Raw genomic sequence first — 20,258 nt, 5'->3', positions numbered from 1 at the left:
GTTCCCAGACATGAGCCATTAGGATTTCCAGGATCAGCACCCCTACCCAACCCCGCTGGATCATGGACATTCCTTCCAGGGAGTTCTCACAGAATTTGGCTCACCCTACAACCAACGCCTCCTTCGTAATACAGTGTCTCTGCCAAAGGGTATCATAGAGAGGACCCGTTTTCATAGACAAATGAGAAGATCCAAAGGGACTGGCTCAAGTGAAGCAGGGGGACAGGAGAAATGTTGACCCAGTTGTTGACACTTTCCACAAATATTTAAAGCCCCAGCAACATTCTGGGCAGGCTGGGCTGAACTGCAGACAAAGTCCCTTTCTAGAGGGGCTTAAAGGAGAACTGGGAGGGCATTAAACTGATAGTGATAAGTTCTGTGAAAACAAATAAAGAAATGAGAGAGTAACTGAATAAAGAGTGGATGGGGGCTGTGGAGAGAAAGAAGGGGGCTATGTAAACTACAGTGATCAGGGAAGGCCTTTTAAAGAGGGTGTAATTTGGGATAAGTCCTACATGATGACAAGGAGACAGCCTCATAAGGATCACGGTAATAAGAACCATGATTCTTAATGCCCTGAGTTCAAATGTCTTGAGGCAGAAACTTGTTTGGTGTGTTCAGTGTGGTTAGACTAGAGAAGGTAGGTAAGCACAAGAATGCTGTGAGATGAGGTCAAAACGGAAGGAAGGGGGTGCAACCCCTGGCCACCATGCCTATGAGTCAGTGTCTACAAAGTAGGGGACATGCTCCACGGGGCATGACCCTAGACGATCCACTGGGGTGAGTGAGAAAAACATCAGCACTTTTATTTACGTATATTTTTGTCTAGGGACTTCCCTGGTGGTCCTGTGGCTAAGACTCCACGCTGCCAATGCAGGGGGCCCGGGTTCAATCCCTGGTCAGGGAACTAGATCCCACATGCTGCAACGAAGATCCTGCGTGCCGCAACTAAGACCCGGCCCAGCCAAATAAATAAATAGATATTTTAAATATATATATATATATATATATATATATATATATATATATATATATATATATGTATTTGTCTAAAATAACAGGAAAGAAATTCAGCTTTGCTAATAGGTCATATAAAGATTGTCATTAGTGCTTTCTCTTAGGATGCCTGAAGGTCATGAACCAGGTATGCTACTGAAAACTTCCCGAGGGAAAAGAGTGTGCAAACAGTCTGTAGGGCACCTGCAATATTTTTGTTCTGTTGCAGTTGATATGTGCCTTAAGTGAATTTACAGATTATATTCTCTAGTTGTTACTAAATGAACTCTCATAGAACACACGAATGGCTTAAAAAGCTCTGTGCAGTGGAATCAAGGATTGAAAATAATGCAAAGCAATACAAGCACAAGAGAAAGGCAAGAAAATGGTAGAGTTTACGCTTCTCCTTCCCCTAGTATAACCTCTTTAATGGCGACAACTCCTGGGTAAAAACAATAATGATCTAATTCAATATTTTCAAAAGTGTTTGTATGTCACATTTTACATCATGGTTCAGTATTTAGATACGTATATAGAGTCATGTAAATATACACATATATATGGATATAGGTATATAACTGAAATAATAGTTTTTCAAAACAATACTTATTAGTAATATACTCTGATATTTTCTCTTATATTTTATTTAAAATAATATTCGTTATTACTAATATTATAATCCAATAGGTTACAATATGCAGTTTGAAAAATACTGATACAATCAGACCAGAGGAGAAATCAGCCACATAAAGTCAAATTAAGACTACCTAAATATGGATTAACACCCATTACGGTTAACCATCAGTCTTACCACAAAACTATATTTTGCCCCTTAGAAGTTGGCTAATGGTAGCATGAAGCCATCAGAATTTGCAAAATACTTAAAAAACTAAATACCCAGACCACAAAAACAAACCACTACTATATTTTTCAGTAACATTAAAACCATGAGACAACACTCATCCATTACTTCACAAAATTTTACTAAACTTAAGTCTCTTTAAAGATCTCTTAGTATATGTACATCATCTGTAAACATGTATAGACATACAAAGACACAGGCATATATGGATAGTCTTACCATTTTTTTGCTGAGGTGCTATGTAAACAAATAAGTTTGGAGACCACTATTATATTATAGCTCACAGAATTTGTCTGCCCTGGACCTCCGTTATCCACCTGAGGATTTCCAGGACCCTAGAACTGAGAACCGTACTTTTTCACCTTGTTTCTCCTGTTATTGTCTAAACTCAATGTTTGCAGTCCTTTATTACCGGAACTACTAGCCTGGAAAATACACCACTTTTTGAAGTCCTTTTCCCCACAGCAAGTAATTGATGGACACAAGACATCATAAGACCAGGCCACATAGTAGTTATTCCCATGCCAAAGCCTTGTATGACTTGGCTCATTTTGATTCAACTTACTCTACCATCTGGATATCCTTTTAGAAAAATTAAATGTGTGAAAGGATCTGGTATATCCCAATCACCACTCAGTTTATCAGTTATATAATCTGCTCTAGTTAAGAGAACTATATTTGGAGAGAGAGAAACAAACCTAGACTAGTCATATTAGATATACAAACCTCAGCCAACGTCTTAGCCTTTCTAGGCCTCAGTTTCCACATTTCCAGCATTTCCATGGTGAAAATACATACCTCTAATTAATCCTATTACAGGGGTCCCCTGCTTTTCGAAAGTTTGCTTTATGCCACTTTACTCTAAAAAAAAAAACCTACAATAGTACCCGTTTTCACTAACATAAGGAAATATGAAGAGGATGTTTGCTTTTATGAAAAAAAAGCGAAAATGTGAAAATAGCATTTAGCATTTGTTTTGCAGCAAGCCTTTATAGAGGGAGCATGCACCCCGAGCAATGAGATTGGTACCACCAAGCTCCTTCCTCAGGAACTACACACAGCACCTCAGCAGCAAGCCACCACAGCCCTGAACTACGTCTGTGAGCATCTGTGCTTTATCTCAATTTATTTTTGCAGGCATTAGCAAGATGTGTCTTGAGGTAACTGCTTATTCACTTTACATCATTTCAGCTTACAAAAAGTTTCATAGGAACACTTGACTTTTGGATAGCAGAGGAAACCTGTATAAGGATTAATTAGAAAATCTATAGAATGTACTTTAGCACATTGCTCAGCATAGAATGAGTACTCTGTAAACTGTGGCTATCACTTTCGTGTGGAGATTCAGTTCTGTGCAACACATCTTCATACAGTTTATACAACTCACATAGATGTGCTTTTAAAAAAATCATACTCAACAGTGAAAACCTGAAAGCTTTTCCTCTAAGATCATGAACAAAGCAAGGATGCTCACTCTTGCCACTTTTATTCAACATAGTATGGGAAGTCCTAGCCTGAGCAAATAGGCAAGAAAAAGAAATAAAGGGCACCCAAACTGGAAAGGAAGAAGTAAAATTATCACTATTTGTAGATGACATGATATTATACATAGAAAACCTAAAGACTCCATCAAAAAAACTGTTAGAACTAATAAATGAATTCAGTAAAGTTTCAGGATACAAAATCAATACACAAAAAATCTGTAGTGTTTCTATACACTAATAACAAAATATCAGAGAAATTAAGAAAACAATCCCATTTACAATTGCATCAAAAAGAATAAAATACCTTGAAATAAATTTAACCAAGGAGGTAAAAATCCTGTATATTGAAAACTATAAAACATTAATGAAAGCAATTGAGGAAGACACAAATAAGTAGAAAGATATTCCGTGCTCATAGATTAGAAGAATTAATACTGTTAAAATGTCTATACTACCCAAAGCAATAGGCAGATTCAATGCAATCCCTATCAAAAGTCCAATGGCATTTTTCACAGAAATAAACAATCCTTAAATTTGTATGGAAGCACAAAAGACCCTAAATATCCAAAGCAATCCTGAGAAAGAAAAACAAAGCTGGAGGTATCATACTCTCTGATTTCAAACTATATTACAAAATTATACTAATCAAAAAAGTATGGTATTAGCATAAAAACAGACACATAGATAAATGGAACAGAATAGAGACCTCAGAAATAAATCCACACATATATGGTCAATTAATTTATGACAAAGGAGCCAAGAATATACAATGGGGAGAGGAAAGTCTCTTCAATAAATGGTATTGGGAAAACTGGACAGCCACAGGCAAAAGAATGAAACTTGACCACTATCTTACACCGTAAACAAAAATTAACTCAAAATGAATTAAGACTTGAACATAAGACTTGAAATCATAAAACTCCTAGAAGAAAACAAAGGCAGTAAGCTCCCTAACAGAGGTCTTGGAGATGATTTTTTGACACAAGAAAGCAAAAGTGACAAAAGCAAAAATAAGTAATGGGACTACCTCAAACAAAAAAGCTCTGCACAGCAAAGGAAACCATCAACAAAATGAAAAGGCAACCTACCGAATGGAAAATAATATATGCAAGTCACATATCTGATAAGGCGCTAATATCCACAATACATAAAGAAGTCATACAACTCAATAGCAAAACAAAACAAAAAACAAAACAAAACAAAAAACAAGCAATCCAATTTAAAAATGGGCAGAAGATCTGAATAGACATTTTTCCAAAGAAGACATACACATGGCCAACAGCTACATGAAAAGATGCTCAGCATCATTTATCATCAGAGAAATGCAAACCTAAACCACAATGAGGTACCACCTCACAGCTGTTAGAATGGCTATTATCAAAAAGACAAGAAACAACAAGTGTTGGTGAAGATGTGGAGAAAAGGGAACCCTTGTATACTGTTGGTGGTAATGTAAACTGTTGGTGGTGCAGCCACTATGGCAAACAGTAAGAGGGTTTCCTAAAAAATTAAGAATAGAACTATCTTATGATCCAGCAATTCCATTTTTGGTATTTAACCAAAGAAAACGAAAACACTAACTCAAAAAGATATCTGCACTCCCATGTTTACTCCAGCATTATTTACAATAGCCAAGGTACGGAAACAACATAAGCGTCCATTGATGAGTGAATGGATAAAGAAGTTGGAGAGGGGCTTCCGGGAAGATGGTGGAAGAGTAAGACGTGGAGATCACCTTCCTCCCCACAGATACACCAGAAATACATCTACACGTGGAACAACTCCTACAGAACACCAACTGGCAGAAGACCTCAGACCTCCCAAAAGGCAAGAAACTCCCCACGTACCTGGGTAGGGCAAAAGAAAAAAGAATAAACAGAGACAAAAGGATAGGGACGGGACCTGCACCAGTGGGAGGGAGCTGTGAAGGAGGAAAGGTTTCCATACACTAGGAAGCCCCTTCGCGGGTGGAGATTGCGGGTGGCAGAGGAGGAAAGCTTCGGAGCCGCGGAGGAGAGCACAGCAACAGGGGTGCGGAGGGAAAAGCGGAGAGATTCCCGCACAGAGGATCAGGGCCGACCGGCACTCACCAGGTCAAGAGGCTTGTCTGCTCACCCGCCGGGGTGGGCGGGGCCTGGAGTTGAGCCTCCGGCTTCGGTCGGAGCGCAGGGAGAGGACTGGGGTTGGCGGCGTGAACACAGCCTGAAGGGGCTAGTGCACCACGGCTAGCCGGGAGGGAGTCCGGGAAAGAGTCTGGACCTGCCTAAGAGGCAAGAGACTTTTTCTTCCCTCTTTGTTTCCTGGTGCCCGAGGAGAGGGGATTAAGAGCGCTGCTTAAAGGAGCTCCAGAGAAGGGCACGAGCCACGGCTAAAAGCGCGGACTCCAGAGACGGGCATGAGACGCTAAGGCCGCTGCTGCCGCCACCAAGAAGCCTGTGTGCGAGCACAGGTCACTATCCACACCCCCCTTCCGGGGAGCCTGTGCAGCCCGCCACTGCCCGGGTCCCGGGACCCAGGGACAACTCGCCCGGAAGAACGCATGGCGTGCCTCTGGCTGGTTCAACGTCACGCCGGCCTCTGCCGCTGCAGGCCCGCCCCGCACTCCGTGCCCCTCCCTCCCCCCCCCTGGCCTGAGTGAGCCAGTGCCCCCGAATGAGCGGCTCCTTTAACCCCGTCCTGTCTGAGCGAAGAACAGACGCCCTCCGGCGACCTACACGCAGAGGCAGGGCCAAATCCAAAGCTGAGCCCCTGGGAGCTGTGAGAACAAAGAAGAGAAAGGGAAATCTCTCCCAGCAGCCTCAGGAGCAGGGGATTAAAGCTCCACAATCAACTTGATGCACCTGCATCTGTGGAATACATGAATAGACAACGAATCATCCCAAATTGAGGAGGTGGGCTTCGAGGGCAAGATCTATGATTTTTTCCCCTTTTCCTCTTTTTGTGAGTGTGTATGTGTATGCTTCTGTGTGAGATTTTGTCTGTATAGCTTTGCTTCCACCATTTGTCCTAGGGTTCTATCTGTCCATTTTTTGTTTTTCTTTTTAATTTTTTCCTTAATAATTATTTTTTATTTTAATAACTTTATTTTATCTTTTTTCTTTCTCTCTTTCTTTCCCTCCCTCCCACCTTTAGACAAGGAATCATCCAAAACTGAGGAGGTGGACTTTGAGAGCAACATTTATGATTTTTTCCCCTTTTCCTCTTTTTGTGAGTGTGTATGCTTCTGTGTGAGATTTTGTCTGTATAGCTTTGCTTCCACCATTGGTTCTAGGGTTCTATCCATCGGTTGTTTTTTTTTTTAATTTTTTTCTTTTTTTCTCTTAAAAATTTTCTTATTTTAATAACTTTATTATATTTTATCTTATTTTATTTTACTTTATCTTCCTTCTTTCTTTTTTCCTTCCTTCCCTCCTTCCCTCCTTCCTTCCTCCCTCCCTCCCTCCTTTCTTTCTACTTCTATTAATTCTTTCTTTCTACTTTTTCTCCCTTTTATTCTGAGCCGTGTGGATGAAGGCTCTTGGTGCTGCAGCCAGCAGTCAGTGCTGTGCCTCTGAGGTGGGAGAGCCAACTTCAGGATACTGGTCCACAAGAGACCTCCCAGCTCCACATAATATCAAATGGCGAAAATCTCCCAGAGATCTCCATCTCAACACCAGCACCCAGCTTCACTCAACGACCAGCAAGCTACAGTGCTGGACATCCTATGCCAAACAACTAGCAAAACAGGAACACAACCCCACCCATTAGCAGAGAGGCTGCCTAAAATCATAATAAGTCCACAGACACACCAAAACACACCACCAGAGGTGGACCTGCCCACCAGAAAGACAAGATCCAGCCTCATCCACCAGAACACAGCCACTGGTCCCCTCCACCAGGAAGCCTACACAGCCCACTGTACCAACCTTAGCCACTGGGGCAGACACCAAAAACAATGGGAACTACGAACATGCAGCCTGCAAAAAGGAGACCCCAAACACAGTAAGATAAGCAAAATGAGAAGACAGAAAAACGCACAGCAGATGAAGGAGCAAGATAAAAACCCACCAGACCTAACAAATGAAGAGGAAATAGGCAGTCTACCTGAAAAAGAATTCAGAATAATGATAGTAAAGATGATCCAAAATCTTGGAAATACAATGGACAAAATGCAAGAAAAATCTAACAAGGACCTAGAAGAACTAAAGATGAAACAAGCAACAATGAACAACACAATAAATGAAATTAAAAACACTCTAGATGGGATCAATAGCAGAATAACTGAGGCAGAAGAACGGATAAGTGACCTGGAAGATAAAATAGTGGAAATAACTACTGCAGAGCAGAATAAAGAAAAAAGAATGAAAAGAACTGAGGACAGTCTCAGAGACCTCTGGGACAACATTAAACGCAACAACATTCGCATTACAGGGGTTCCAGAAGAAGAAGAGAAAAAGAAAGGGACTGAGAAAATATTTGAAGAGATTATAGTTGAAAAATTCCCTAATATGGGAAAGGAAATAGTTAATCAAGTCCAGGAAGCACAGAGAGTCCCATACAGGATAAATCCAAGGAGAAACACGCCAAGACACATATTAATCAAACTGTCAAAAATTAAATACAAAGAAAACATATTAAAAGCAGCAAGGGAAAAACAACAAATAACACACAAGGGAATCCCCATAAGGTTAACAGCTGATCTTTCAGCAGAAACTCTGCAAGCCAGAAGGGACTGGCAGGACATATTTAAAGTGATGAAGGAGAAAAACCTGCAACCAAGATTACTCTACCCAGCAAGGATCTCATTCAGATTTGATGGAGAAATTAAAACCTTTACAGTCAAGCAAAAGCTGAGAGAGTTCAGCACCACCAAACCAGCTTTACAACAAATGCTAAAGAAACTTCTCTAGGCAAGAAACACAAGAGAAGGAAAAGACCTACAATAACAAACCCAAAACAATTAAGAAAATGGGAATAGGAACATACATATCGATAATTACCTTAAATGTAAATGGACTAAATGCTCCCACCAAAAGACACAGATTGGCTGAATGGATACAAAAACAAGACCCATATATTTGCTGTCTACAAGAGACCCACTTCAGACCTAGAGACACATACAGACTGAAAGTAAGGGGATGGAAAAAGATATTCCATGCAAATGGAAACCAAAAGAAAGCTGGAGTAGCAATTCTCATATCAGACAAAATAGACTTTAAAATAAGGACTATTAGAAGAGACAAAGAAGGACACTACATAATGATCAAGGGATCAATCCAAGAAGAAGATATAACAATTTTAAATATTTATGCACCCAACATAGGAGCACCTCAATACATAAGGCAAATACTAACAGCCATAAAAGGGGAAATCGACAGTAACACATTCATAGTAGGGGACTTTAACACCCCACTTTCACCAATAGACAGATCATCCAAATGAAAATAAATAAGGAAACACAAGCTTTAAATGATACATTAAACAAGATGGACTTAATTGATATTTATAGGACATTCCATCCAAAAACAACAGAATACACATTTTTCTCAAGTGCTCATGGAACATTCTCCAGGATAGATCATATCTTGGGTCACAAATAAAGCCTTGGTAAACTTAATAAAATTGAAATTGTATCAAGTATCTTTTCCGACCACAACGCCATGAGACTAGATATCAATTACAGGAAAAGATCTGTAAAAAATACAAACACATGGAGGCTAAACAATACACTACTTAATAACGAAGTGATCACTGAAGAAATCAAAGAGGAAATAAAAAACTACCTAGAAACAAATGACAATGGAGACAGGACGACCCAAAATCTATGGGATGCGGCCAAAGCAGTTCTAAGAGGGAAGTTTATAGCAATACAATCCTACCTTAAGAAACTGGAAACATCTCGAACAAACAACCTAACCTTGCACCTAAAGCAATTAGAGAAAGAAGAACAAAAATACCCCAAAATTAGCAGAAGGAAAGAAAGCATAAAAATCAGATCAGAAATAAATGAAAAAGAAATGAAGGAAACAATAGCAAAGATCAATAAAACTAAAAGCTGGTTCTTTCAGAAGATAAACAAAATTGATAAACCATTAGCCAGACTCATCAAGAAAAAAAGGGAGAAGACTCAAATCAATAGAATTAGAAATGAAAAAGGAGAAGTAACAACTGACACTGCAGAAATACAAAAGATCATGAGAGATTACTACAAGCAACTCTATGCCAATAAAATGGACAATCTGGAAGAAATGGACAAATTCTTAGAAAAGCACAACCTACCAAGACTGAATCAGGAAGAAATACAAAATATGAACAGACCAATCACAAGCAATGAAATTGAAACGGTGATTAAAAATCTTCCAAAAAACAAAAGCCCAGGACCAGATGGCTTCACAGGCGAATTCTATCAAACATTTAGACAAGAGCTAACACCTATCCTTCTCAAACTCTTCCAAAATATAGCAGAGGGAGGAACACTCCCAAACTCTTCTTCGAGGCCACCATCACCCTGATACCAAAACCAGACAAGGATGTCACAAAGAAAGAAAACTATAGGCCAATATCACTGATGAACATAGATGCCAAAATCCTCAACAAAATACTAGCAAACAGAATCCAACAACATATTAAGAGGATCATACACCATGATCAAGTGGGATTTATCCCAGAGATGCAAGGATTCTTCAATATACGCGAATCAATCAACGTGATACACCATATTAAAAAACTGAAGGAGAAAAGCCATATGATCATCTCAATGGATGCAGAGAAAGCGTTTGACAAAATTCAACACCCATTTATGATAAAAACCTTGCAGAAAGTAGGCATAGAGGGAACTTTCCTCAACATGATAAAGGCCATATATGACAAACCCACAGCTAACATTGTCCTCAATGGTGAAAAACTGAAAGCCTTTCCACTAAGACCAGGAACAAGACAAGGTTGCCCACTCTCACCACTCTTATTCAACATAGTTTTGGAAGTTTTAGCCACAGCAATCAGAGAAGAAAAGGAAATAAAAGGAAGCCAAATCGGAAAAGAAGAAGTAAAGCTGTCACTGTTTGCGGATGACATGATACTATACATAGAGAATCCTAAAGATGCTACCAGAAAACTACTAGAGCTAATCAATGAATTTGGTAAAGTAGCAGGATACAAAATTAATGCACAGAAATCTCTGGCATTCCTATACACTAATGATGAAAAGTCTGAAAGTGAAATCAAGAAAACACTCCCATTTACCATTGCAACAAAAAGAATAAAATATCTAGGAATAAACCTACCTAAGGAGACAAAAGACCTGTATGCAGAAAATTATAAGACACTGATGAAAGAAATTAAAGATGATACAAACAGATGGAGAGATATACCATGTTCTTGGATTGGAAGAATCAACACTGTGAAAATGACTCTACTACCCAAAGGAATCTACAGATTCAATGCAATCCCTATCAAACTACCACTGGCATTTTTTACAGAACTAGAACAAAAAATTTCGCAATTTGTATGGAAACACAAAAGACCCCGAATAGCCAAAGCAATCTTGAGAACGAAAAAAGGAGCTGGAGGAATCAGGCTCCCTGACTTCAGACTATACTACAAAGCTACAGTAATCAAGACAGTATGGTACTGGCACAAAAACAGAAAGATAGATCAATGGAACAGGATAGAAAGCCCAGAGATAAACCCACGCACATATGGTCACCTTATCTTTGATAAAGGAGGCAGGAATGTACAGTGGAGAAAGGACAGCCTCTTCAATAAGTGGTGCTGGGAAAACTGGACAGATACCTGTAAAAGTATGAGATTAGATCACTCCCTAACACCATACACAAAAATAAGCTCAAAATGGATTAAAGACCTAAATGTAAGGCCAGAAACTATCAAACTCTTAGAGGAAAACATAGGCAGAACACTCTATGACATAAATCACAGCAAGGTCCTTTCTGACCCACCTCCTAGAGTAATGGAAATAAAAACAAAAATAAACAAATGGGACCTAATGAAACTTCAAAGCTTCTGCACAGCAAAGGAAACCATAAACAAGACCAAAAGACAACCCTCAGAATGGGAGAAAATATTTGCAAATGAAGCAACTGACAAAGGATTAATCTCCAAAATTTATAAGCAGCTCATGCAGCTCAATAACAAAAAAACAAACAACCCAATCCAAAAATGGGCAGAAGCCCTAAATAGACATTTCTGCAAAGAAGATATACAGACTGCCAACAAACACATGAAAGAATGCTCAACATCATTAATCATTAGAGAAATGCAAATCAAAACTACAATGAGATATCATCTCACACCAGTCAGAATGGCCATCATCAAAAAATCTAGAAACAATAAATGCTGGAGAGGGTGTGGAGAAAAGGGAACCCTCTTGCACTGTTGGTGGGAATGTAAATTGATACAGCCACTGTGGAGAACAGTATGGAGGTTCCTTAAAAAACTACAAATAGAACTACCATATGACCCAGCAATCCCACTACTGGGCATATTCCCTGAGAAAACCATAATTCAAAAAGAGTCATGTACCAAAATGTTCTTTGCAGCTCTATTTACAATAGCCTGGAGATGGAAACAACCTAAGTGTCCATCATCGGATGAATGGATAAAGACGATGTGGCACATATGTACAATGGAATATTACTCAGCCATAAAAAGAAACGAAATTGAGCTATTTGTAATGAGGTGGATAGACCTAGAGTCTGTCATACAGAGTGAAGTAAGTCAGAAAGAGAAAGACAAATACCATATGCTAACACATATATATGGAATTTAAGAAAAAAAAAATGTCATGAAGAACCTAGGTGTAAGACAGGAATAAAGACACAGACCTACTATGAGGATATGGGTTGGGGGAAGGGTAAGCTGTGACAAAGCGAGAGAGAGTCATGGACATATACACACTAACAAACGTAAGGCAGATAGCTAGTGGGAAGCAGCCACATAGCACAGGGAGATCAGCTCGGTGCTTTGTGACCACCTGGAGGGGTGGGATAGGGAGGGTGGGAGGGAGGGAGACGCAAGAGGGCAGAGATATGGGAACATATGTATATGTATAACTGAGTCACTTTGTTATAAAGCAGAAACTAACACACCATTGTAAAGCAATTATACTCCAATAAAGATGTTAAAAAAATTTTAAAAATTAAAAATAAAAAGAAATTGGAGTATATATACAATATGGAGTACTATTCAGCTATAAAAAAGAATGAAATCTTGCCATTTGTAACACAGATGGACCTTGAGGGCAATAAGTTGGCAAAAAAAAAAGGAAGAAAAAAATAATATGTGTATCTATGTGTACATACATGCATGAATTTAAATAAATACATATGTATATGTATATATGTTTATACATATATGGCTTTGAATACTATATGAGTATATTATATAATACATACAATATAGCGCACACACACACACACACACACACACACACACAGAATTCTAAAGTCTTGACTCTTGGTAGTTAGTGTGATCCCCAGCCACCTGGCAGAGTTCAGCCTCTGGCACTCTGATAGAGGGAAAGGCAGAGGCAGAGAAGGAGCAGGAAGCACACGGCTGGGGTAGGAGGAAGACCAGATGAGTGTGGCATCCTGGAAGCCCAGAGGAAGCAGGGAAGATGTGGCAGATGAGAGGAGACCATTGCTGGTACACATGGCTCCCCTCTGCACTTTACCAGAGGCTCAAAGAGTGGTCAGCCCAGGAGACCTGGGCGGAGAGAGCCAGATGGGCTTACTAGTCACCTGTGATTGGGGGTGTAGCCCTATATCTCCCCAGCACATGGATTTGTACACTCTCAGTGTTCCATCCTGCAGAATAATGCAGCCAACAGTTCTTCCCAACGCCACTTACCACGGGAGTGGGAGTGTCATACCTTGCCAAGCTGGTTTAACACAGTGTTCAGGCCAGGTGGCCTTCACATGGCCAGACATTCACTGTGGGTGGCTGGGAAGAGGCAAGGACTGGAAAGAAACTCCCAGAAGAGTTCAAATACAGGAAGCATTTGTCATTTATTGCTGGCAAAAACCGGACTAGCTAGCCAGCCCAGCCCACCTCCCCACACCCTCGCCATTCTTCTTTGTTGTCGAGAGAAAAAAAGAATCAAGTCACATTTTCAGCTCATGAATAAGAAAACAATATCACCCTAATGATGTTTGCAAGAAGAAGAAAAGAATCTTGCGTCAGATCAGCACTGCTGTCTTGGCCACTTTCTGTTTCCATAGCCACTAGGTCAACTTTGAAAATGATTAATAAACACTCACCTGTATTTTTCAAAGATGAAGATGAAATGGAAGGGCAGGGTTTGAAATCTTGCATTTTATGTTCCACTCTCTGGGTAAAGTTAAGTTACTAAGTCACTTATTTTTTTCTCTTGGTCTCGTTTCCATCCACCTATGAGACAAATGATATCTCGTTTAGACTATCTTCCTTGCACAAAACGCGCTATGCATTTTTAAAGAACAGTGTGATTCACTGAGTTTTACTCATTGGCAAGAATACTTCTTCTGGGAACACCACGGATGTTCTTTAGACTTTTCTACCTCGACCACCCTCAATTTAAATAATGACTAACTTTATGAAACTACTGAGAACAATGAATTATAAGGTTTCTTTCACATTTTTCTGCACAAGAACAAACATTTACTAGAGAAAAACCCATTTTACTATAAGCAGAAGTCAATATTGCCAACAAAATCCAAGAGCAGTAAGGTCGATGGAAAGTATCCATTAAACCCCTTCCAATTTTGGAATGCATCTTTGTGCTCAGGGGCTTAGCAGATGAATGGAAGTCTTCATGGATAAATGAGGCACCAATTTTCTAGAATATTCCCAGAGCAATAAAACAATGACAGGACAGTTTTACATGTAAAGACAAGAGGCCTGAATGGTTTTGCATTTGCTAAATAACCCCTCAGTCACTCAGAAGGAAGCGCGTGCTTTCCACAAAGGATACTAAACGCTCCTATTCTCCCAATGTGCAGGCGAATCAAAACCACTGGCCATTTCCTCCTTCCCTTCTACTCACTGGGTTCAAAGTCTTGGCTTACTCTCACGAGCATAGATCCTCTAGGTGGCTTCCTCTGTCCTTGCCCCCCAGTGTGCCTGGTCGCCCCTTTAGTGCTGCCGATGCAATGCCCTTCAAGTGCCCTCAGTCAGCACCCAGCCTCCTGTTGCTGCCTCATCCCTTCACTCTTGTTAACTTTCTGAGCAGTCTTACTTTATTTGTTGCATGTAGTCCCGGTATAAGTTATTTTCACAGATGCATATAACGTGTGCGAGTGGCCAAGGCCGCAGCATGTGTGGGAATCCAGTTTTCCCTCCTCTGCTTCTGCCCGGCAGACTATTGTCTCCTCCCGTTAATAGCACCTGCAGCAAAGTCACAGCCTAAAGTTGTGACAGTACCGTGATATCCAAGGCAACCAACGGCAAGTTCCTAAACACAGAATTATTTCAATGCAAGACAAAGCATAACACAAAGCTGAGGAACAGGTGCATGCTTTAACATATGTCTTTATTAATATTGATATTATTAATATTAAACTGAGTTAAAGTAATTTCTGGGTATCATAAGAGTTCTTTCACAAATTATACAAAGAAGGAGCAGTATAAATTACGAAATTGTATGGCCATGTCGTAATTCCTGATAAAATGTATTAAAAGGATACTGAGGGAAAAAAATTAGTGGAGAAAAGAATTTTTAAGCTGTCTTTGTCAGAGACTTAAGACACCAGTTCTGAATCAGAAGCACAGAACTAGAGGCCCAAATTATTATTATTCATTATTTTGAGTTTACATTGAATTAACTAGAGTTCAAATAATGTTTTCTTTAGTCATATATAATATATACAATTTTAGCCATAGTATATGACTGAAATACGAAATAATCTGTATCACCATTCTTGTAACAAGTCAAAAACTTTGTGACTCCCCACCACCAACACGCAGGGTAGCCTAGGGGGTGCTATAGACCTCCATAATCTTCACCAGTCCCACCGAAGTCTCCTCAGATACCCATGAAATCGAAACAAAAGCAACGTGCTCGCCATACAAACACCTCTTCAAGACAATCTCCCAAGCCACACACCTCCAACCAGGTTGCCACCCTTAAACACTTTGAGTTAGTCCTGGTCCTAAGTCAAGATGAGATTAAATGTATAAAGATTTTATTAGTGAAAATGCTTGTGCAAAGAGAAATACGGATGGAGCCAGGCAAGGCTAAGAGAGCTGACACACCCATCTTCTCATGGGTGGAAACATCCCAGACTCCCTTAATGTCTAAGGAAGGTTCAGTAAAGCTGTCTGGGAGTTCTTGAGCCAAGGTCAACTGACAAAGGAGTTTGTGTCTCCTGGAACAGCATGCCTTAGTATCCCCAGCCTGCTCAGTCATTGTTGGGGAGCGGCCCCTGAGAAGCAAGATCCACAGTGGATTCCGCACTGTAGGGCTGGGGCCCTGGGACAGCTGTTGCACAGTGTAGGAAGGTCTATGAGGCACATTCTGAGGGCTAATGCACCACTCCTACACAGAAATTAAAAAGTTTGTACTTATACAATAAATCTTGAGCCTCACATCCAACTTTTCCCTGCTCTCTACCTAACCCATGTGCAAACAATTTCTAGCACTTCATTTCTGACACCTTTACAGTAATCTAAGTACCACCTTCATCTGCATATGAGCCCCACAGCTGACCAAAATGCTTTCCCTCATGCTTTTTCCTCCTTCTAATACTTTCTCCATCTCAAACCCTCTTTCCAAGACCCTACCCACTCTATTAGGTTCATATGAAAGGCCAATCAAGTGCTAAGACTATCCTCGACATTCTTTTGCTCCCACCTCACCTGCTCAAGCCAACCCCAGTAGACAGGTTCTCTCTCCCATCTAGGAACCTTCATGGGACTTCCCCTACTTAGACATCAGCATTTAGGGTATTAAGCACTACCAATGGCTTTAGTTGTTAGAAGTTTTATCGCCATAGCAAACCGCTGGAAGGACTGCACATATTTCAAATTTGTATTCCTGTAATATTATGCAACTAGTAAACTGAATGAATGAATGAAACACCAATTCCGGCCTGGTGCATATCTATCAACCCAGGCCTAAAAGTAAAGCTAAAAGACCTTCTTTATTCCTTGCCTTCTTATTTTCACGTTTGTGCTGATTTTTAAAAAATTTTATAAGATAGAAACTATTAAACCTAAAGTAATATTGATTCTAACAGTTGAGGCAAACAACCCCAAAGACCTGGAAGAGGATAGCTACAGTTATAGAGAAATCCACTCAGTAAAATTAGCTGACAGAGGAAGTTGACCCGGTAAATGACTATTTTGTGAGAGGTTTAAATATAGGATCCTGTTAAATTAATTAAACAAGGCCATTAGACGGAGGTGGCCATAATGCCGTAGAAGCCCACGTAAGCAAACTGAAATCTAAGCTTGTAAATGCGTCAAGGTTATGAAATCAAAATGCTAAGAATGACCAATCACAAACAGCCAACTAGGCTTGACGCCACAGCCAATTAATAATTTACTGACTTTGCTTTTGGATGGTCTCTATATGTCTTTCCCCCGGCTCCTGTCAGAGAAGCACCCCTAACCACTTCTGATGTGGCCCTGCCCGATTCAAACTGATTTTTGCTCAGAAGAACTCTAAGAATTTTTAATATGCCTCAGTTTATCTTTTAATAGTTCTGATGTCAGAACAGGGAACCAAAGGAGCCCCCAGGAGCACTGAGCAAACAAGCAGAGGTACCTGTGAAGCCCCTTGACCGGCTGCCTGCTCGCTGCCTCTGGAGGTGGGCGAGTCCGTCTCGGACGGAGGCTGGATCCCAGCTCCGGCGTTTACGTTATGAGCTTTCGGACTTCGAGGGTTTCTTTTTCCAGACTAGGTCCAGAAACTGGCCAGAATTGGACTTTTTCCGACTTAGAAACCGAACCGGTTCCGGGGACGAACTGTGTCCAACTTACAAACGGGACGAGGACCAGGACGACTTAGAAAACGGACCAGGTCCGATGACAAACTCAGTCCGTCCGACTTTGAAACTGGACCCGGTGCAGAACAAAGTGGTTCCGCCTTAGAAACCGAAATGGGTCTGGGGACGGACTGGGTCCACCTTAGAAACCGGACCTAGTCCAGGACACACTGGGTTTGACCTAGAAACCAGACTGGGTCCAGTATGAGGCCTCAGGTGAATAAAATTTTGTTTTAAGGTTAACCTTACCAAAGATAATCCTGAATTACAGTGGCCACAGTGGAGAACTTTTAACCACCTGAGATAACCTTATCCCCTTACGAGGTGCCCTAGAGGAAAGGGGTCTCAGCCAGGCACTCACTCTGAAGGGTAGAGGGAAAGTTATTCTTCCTCCTCTACAGTTTCTAGTGACCAGGATGAGACCTACTGGGACACCCCACTCACTCCGAATCCTGCAGACGGCATCCTGGGAAAACTGGCAGAAGCCTGGCAAAAGGGTAAGAATTCTTACCAAGGTCAGCTCTCCAAAATCTGTGGAGCCTGGTCGAGAGAGGAAGGGAAAATTTCACGTTGTCCCTTCCTTTCCAGTGTTTCTACATTGGCAGGAAAACACATTGGTTATCAATCCTTTCCCTCCCAGGAACAGCTACTGCCTTCTTGTTTGTCTCATTTTGTGCCCTGAGAACTTGCCTGGGCAACTGTCAGGTTGGGGACCTCAAACATATAACCAGACAGAAATACCGACTGTTGCCAGCTGTCAGAGGAAGTAAGTCTCTCTTTCCTTTGGTTATTTTTGGGAGTGGCTCTCCATCTCGAGAGGGTAGTATTTTTTGCACCCTCTCTGAGAACCCCTCTTGTAGCCATGGGATAGTTCAATATGCTGGGAATATTTACTGTTTGACCAGCTGAAACCGGACAAGATACTCAAAAAGGTTTGTTTTTTTTTTTTCTAAAGTAGCCCTATGGTCAGAAGTTGGCCAAATTGGAAGCTAATATTCAGAGCCTGATAGGAACGATTTTAAGGCCTTCTACCCAAGCAGTATGCACCTAAAGGGAAAGAAAAACATTCTGAAGCCACGGTGGAAGCGTTTACTAAAACATCCCAAAGACACAAAGCTAGAAATCTACAATGTAAAAATCTTTTGATTCCCATCTTAGTCGAAGATCTTCTCCCTGATGTAAAGAAGCAAATTGAGGCTAGTGTAGTTGTATGGCTGGGTCAAAGTCTAGATGTCATTCAGATTGCAACCCAATTCTTTGAGGAATTGAAACCAACTGTACTTGTCTTACAAACTGTGACTTTACAATAACAGAAATGCGGCTCTAGGAACAATTCAAAGCCCAACCATCCTTTTTACCAATCCCCAAACCTCCCCTATTCATACCAAAAGGCTTGCAGATACTCTAAAAAATCTGATTTAAATAGTAAAAGCCCTTCTTGGAGAAACTTACATCCTTTCTATGTGCCTTTGAGATATAAATATTCTACCTGGTCTTCTCTAGGAACCCAGAGCCATCTCATAAAATGCAAACTTCAGGGAGATAATTCTTATCAGAAAGAAGCAGCAGCAGCAGCAGCAGCTATGTGGAACTTAGGTGAATGACAAATCTTACAAGTTTTTTCCACAAATATTAATAAAAGCTTTAGCCATCTGAGCAGGTAACCTTAACTAACTCTATCTGCCAGAAAAAATTTTGATCCAGTCATTCTTTCATAAACTATTAAGTTTTGCGTTGTTGTATCTATCTCATGGCTAAATTTTTTAAACAAAAGCTATGAGAGCTCTGGGTCTGTCTGTATGTTTATGTATATATGTGATAGATGTGTGATATTCTTCTACCTTCAGATGGTATAGCCAAAATCAATTTTTAAAGAGCTATATTTAATAGGCTTAAAAACAAACTTTTATATAAATCAAGTATATGCTCACAAATATAGAAACCAACTCAAATGTTTTTCAATTGCACATGACCTAGGATAATCTTTGGTAAATGAAAGCTAGTTTAAGTTTGCTGGTTAAATTAAAACAGGCATGTCTTTAGATTTGTTAGCAGTAAGTAGAATACTTTTACCCTATCTAGGTTAACCAAAGTCAAATAAGCTCGTGTAATCTCTGTTACATAATTTGTCAGCAAGAAGGGTAACTTAAGATGATGGCTGGCTGTTCAATGTCTCATGAAATTTTCACGAGTAATCTAAACATAAATTGTTAAGAACAATCAACTTAAAGAGATGTAAGTAACATAAAAGTTTATAAATGCACTTTTCAACAATAATCACGCTTTATGGTATGTCTACTTAAAAATAGTTTCCACAGCAACTAAGGAGAACAGTATGGAGGTTCTGTGAAAAACTAAAAATAGAGTTACCATATGATCCAGCAATCCCACTCCTGGGCATATATCTAAAGAAAACTCTACCTTGAAAAGATACATGGACCCCAATGTTCATAACAGCACTATTTACAGGAGCCAAGACATGGAAACAACCTAAGTGCCCACTGACAGATGAATGGATAAAGAAGATGTGGTACATCTTCTTTACAATGTAATACTACTCAGCCATAAAAAGGAATGAAATAATGCCATTTGCAGCAACATGGATGGACCTAGAGATCATCATACTAAGTGAAGTAACTCAGAAAGAGAAGGACAAATATCATATGATATTGCTTATATGTGCAATCTAAAATATGATGCAAATGAAATTATTTACAAAACAGAAACAGACTCACAGAGATAGAAAACAAACTTATGGTTACCAAAGGGGAAAGGGAGGGGAGGGATAAATTAGGAGTCTGGGATTAACAGATACACACTACTAAATATAAAATAGATAAACAACAAGGTCCTACTGTATAGCACAGGGAATAATGGAAAAGAATCTGAAAAAGTATTTATATATATATATATATCAATACAGATATATAGATAGATAGATAGATATGAATCACTTTG

General features: G+C 40.0%; 1 long non-coding RNA gene across 1 annotated transcript in view; it reads right to left on the bottom strand.

Moving 5' to 3' along the window:
• LOC125963092 (uncharacterized) overlaps positions 1–20,258 on the bottom strand; it is a 59,192-nt gene that overhangs the window by 12,260 nt on the left and 26,674 nt on the right. The window contains exon 2 of the long non-coding RNA XR_007474884.1: positions 13,596–13,725. This is a non-coding gene — a long non-coding RNA (uncharacterized LOC125963092). The remainder of the gene's footprint in view (positions 1–13,595; positions 13,726–20,258) is intronic.

The sequence above is a fragment of the Orcinus orca genome, chromosome X (genome assembly GCF_937001465.1).
Source record: "Orcinus orca chromosome X, mOrcOrc1.1, whole genome shotgun sequence".
NCBI classification, from domain to species: Eukaryota; Metazoa; Chordata; class Mammalia; order Artiodactyla; family Delphinidae; genus Orcinus; species Orcinus orca.
Note: the sequence above shows the minus strand (reverse complement) of the source record. Positions and strands in the feature narration are given on the sequence as shown.